Source organism: Cebidichthys violaceus, unplaced genomic scaffold (assembly GCF_023349555.1).
Source record: "Cebidichthys violaceus isolate CVI_PGR_0920_01 unplaced genomic scaffold, fCebVio1.0.p SCAF_9, whole genome shotgun sequence".
Taxonomy (NCBI): domain Eukaryota; kingdom Metazoa; phylum Chordata; class Actinopteri; order Perciformes; family Stichaeidae; genus Cebidichthys; species Cebidichthys violaceus.
The window spans coordinates 3,278,557-3,282,576 of record NW_027176975.1 but is presented as its reverse complement, the minus strand read 5'-3'; positions in this window follow the sequence as shown (position 1 = coordinate 3,282,576).

Genomic DNA, 4,020 nt, shown 5'->3' with positions numbered 1-4,020 from the left:
ACCAACCCCCCCCCCCCCCCCCCCCCCCCCTGTCAGCATTTTCTTTAGCTTGTCTTTTCCCACTATGCTATTTTAAGCATGCTATAGCAAGTCACAGCATGCTATAAAAGACGTCACCATGTGGAGGTTAGTTGGTGTGTGTGTGTGTGTGTGTGTGTGTGTGTGTGTGTGTATGTGTGTGCGTGTGTGCGTGTGCGTGTGTGTTTGCAGCGAGAGAATAGCGGGTGTGTGCATTAACCTATGTGCACTTTAATCTAGAAGGAGACAGACGGACGTCAAACGATCTGAAGCTGAGTGTTTGATGACTACATGATAATGTTTACTGCCCAATTTTTATGAAAGACATTCTCTATTCAAAGTAGATTATATCAGTCGAGGATTATGCAAAAATTTCGTTCGCCTCTCGGCTCGTTATGCAGCCACATTGGAGACACACACACACACACACACACACACACACACACACACACACACACACCAACGGCCTCACCAGAACTAGCTTGAGCGCCACAATGCACGTCGGGGGGGGGGTGTCATGCAGATAGATGGAAGTGGTTTGTCAGGTCCCCCCTTTAGCCATGCAAAGTGATTGTGAAATTTCAATATTTTTTTTTTTTTTTTTTGCCTTTTTATCTGCCTCCTGAGTTCAAAAGCAGAATGTCACTCTGAAGGTCGCGCCCCCATTCCTTCAGTGAAACCTCCTCAGAGACCCGCTTAGCAGCACATCACCTCCTCTCACCTCCTCTCACCTCCTCTCACCTCCTCTCACCTCCGCTCACCTCCTCTCACCTCCTCTCACCTCGCGCTGAAGAAAACTCCCGTCGTCGTTCCTCTCCTCAAAGACCTCCAGCGTGACGAACCGGTTTACAGCTCTTTTAACGCGTCGTATTATGCATCGGTTACCATCGAGACTTTTCCCGGACACGCCGTTGTCTCGTTTTGTCTGTCGAATGGAACTAAATCAGTATTTAATTTTTATTTGATTACCTTGATTTGCTTATTTTACATCCTCCTCTAACACACAAGGGCACTTACAAAAAGCGGAACAAGCTTTTAATGAAACACTGTCCAGAACGGGTCGGCTGCTCAGCCTCCGTTCTTTTGTTGCTGCTTGAAGCTCTCTGGAGAACCTCTCATCCAAACAACTTCACACTCAACGCTGTGCTTCCATAGCAAGGTGTTCCCAGCATGCCGTTCGGCGGTGTAACAGTTAACCTCTGTGTGTTCAGAAAAAGATCAAATGCAGTATGCTAGAAATACCAGGATGTTTGACTGCATCCGGTCTTATTTTGCAGAATCAGAAGAGTATATTAAAAGAAGTATATTATTAGATATACATGTATGCAAACCAGCGTGCTTTTCTGGCTATTCTGACCCACAATCCTCTGTGCAGCAGATACATGAGCAACAGGGTCAAAGTGCAACGTTATGACGAAGTAGTGCGTCCCGATTGAATGCGTACTGCATGCAACAGTGCGTACTGTTTAAGGGCGGCTGCAGCATTTGCTGAAAGTAAAAAGATAAGGTATAAGATTCTGAATCCAGCAAGCTGCACCCAGCATGCCGTTCGGCGGTGTAACAGTTAATAGCCCCCCTCCCCCCCTCAATACACTACACTATGTACGTGACACCATACTAATGAATGTGTCTGAAGATCTCGCGCTCGAACACAAAGCAAAGCACCCACCGAGTGTGAAGTTGATCGGACGAACGGTCGTTGAGAGACAGACAGACGGAGGCTCCTCCCACAGACAGAGGCTCCTCCCCCAGCGTGTCAACGCCTCTGCCACTACCCAAACCCACTCCATCAGTGCGTTCAGTTGGCTCCTACATAACTGTGCTAAGAAGTAAAGGTGGAGGGTTCTTGTCTGGACGTGGAGTATTTAAATGTAGTTATTTTGTTCTTATGGACTTACAAGCGATGCAGACGTCATGAACAAGTTCCTCTTTATGTAACGATGTTGATTCCTTTACATTCCTCCTCATCCCCTTCACTCTTATCCCACTTTAAATAGCTGCTGGTGTTTGTTACCGTCCGTGTCTGTTGTAGTTCAGGCGGCACATTTAGCAGTTTGGGAGCATCAGCAGCCTGTGACTTACAAACACAGGCGTGACCCTGAAGAGCGAGTCTCTGATTTGACCACAATGTGTGCCTATTTTAAATAAATACATTTAAAAAAAAAAAAAAAACACCTTGAAAGAAAAGTTTGCAACATTAAAATCTTGGTAAATGTCTAGAAAAAAAATAGTTGCACAATGAGAAAAGTATTAGCTAAATGAAAAGGAAATATTTAGCCAGCTGAGATTTTCACTAAACCAAAATGCTAAAAAGTTCTTTATTTAAATCTGCTCTTATTGATCTGTTACCACAAACCAAAAGCATTGGCATTTGTCGCTATTAAGAAACTTAAAAAAAAAAAAAAAGTTTTGAAATCTCATCCCAAATTCCCTCGCTTATTTTTTGTCAAAGCTATTTATTTATTTATGACCAGACGATTAGTGATTGCTTGCAGGTCTATGTGTCTCTTGCACAATGTTGAACGTATATTTATTAGTTTACTCCTTCATGCCGCGCAAAGATCCGCGTTGACGACGACGACGAAGGACTCTAAGCTACACTCGGTGCTTTTTTTTTTTTTAGAAACTCACCTGGAAACGGCGGCGTCTTCTAGAGACAGTTTCTCAATGTGAGCTGCTTCTGTGTCATTCCATTCATGTCATGTTGTTTTTAGAAACAAGAGAAAAAAAACACTGAAAAAAAAAAGTATACGTTTGGGAACTGAACAGTTTCGTCAAAGTTCATAATCAGGGCCTTTTTACTACAAGTACTGTTTGCACGTGTAATGGTGCCAACCTAACGTGTGTAGGATCTATCATCCGTAAAGTGAGACCGTTTGTCTCGTTTGATGGCTCGAGGACAAGTGGCTGGTTGTGATTGGACGTTTTTTGGGCCTTCATGGTCGGCTATAAGCCCCATCTGTGACCTCTGTACGTCACCCTGGTGGTTCGGGTCACGTAACGCAAACCTTGGTGGAACAATCAAACTTTTTTCTTTTCTTTTTTTTTACCCAGCGGTGGGAAGGTTGCGTCTTCAAAAGGTATTTGAATGATGCAACAGATGTCTGCTGTCTGCGCCGGGTTGATTTAAGCGTTTGACCCTCGGACACGGAGTTAAAGTCGTGTATTTCCACGGACACGGATGTTCGCACACGCAGCGTGTAATCAAGTAAGAAAGACATGTTTGTTAACGGTAGGAATTGATCTAAGAGTCTGGAAATGTTGGAAGTATTTGATCCATCTGTGATCCGAATCACGCGGCGCTGAAGTCGTGAAAGAGGCTCGGGGCCGCTGACGTGTGCACAAACCTCACCGTCCTCCGTGTGAACGTGTGAGCGGCCTCCTCCGACACCTCCTCGTAGAGAGGAGAGTGGATGGAGGTGGTTTGAGAGAGACTCGTAGTGAATTCTTTATTAGAACGACAAAATAATCACGCACACCTCGTGGTCTGTGTGGGACATTCATGCAACCAGCACTTACGTCTCCCATCACATCCTCTATCTCTACACACACACACACACACACACACACACACACACACACACACACACACACACACACTCTGTTGGACCCCTCGGTCCTGCGGCGACAACATACTGGTGTCCTCTCGTGTTTAGTGTTCCCGGTTTCCTCCCCAGGGAATTGTAACCGTCGACGTTTTTCTGGATGCAGAAGAAGACACCGGCTGGTCACCTTATTAAGACCCCGTTGGTCATCCTGGGGGGGGGGGGGCGTCTTTGCACCTACAGGCAGCCTCCTCCCGGTTTGAGCCGTTAGGGTCCGATAAACACACACGTGTGTGTTTGTTACAGTAAACACGACTTCACAAGCACACACTCTCTTCCTTTACACGTGTCCAGCCTCTCTTAAGAAGGTGGCCACGAGGTGTGACACACAGACATCCATCCCTTTCAGTTGTTTTGAAGGGGGTGCTACCTGAAGAATATACTATTGTGTGTTTTA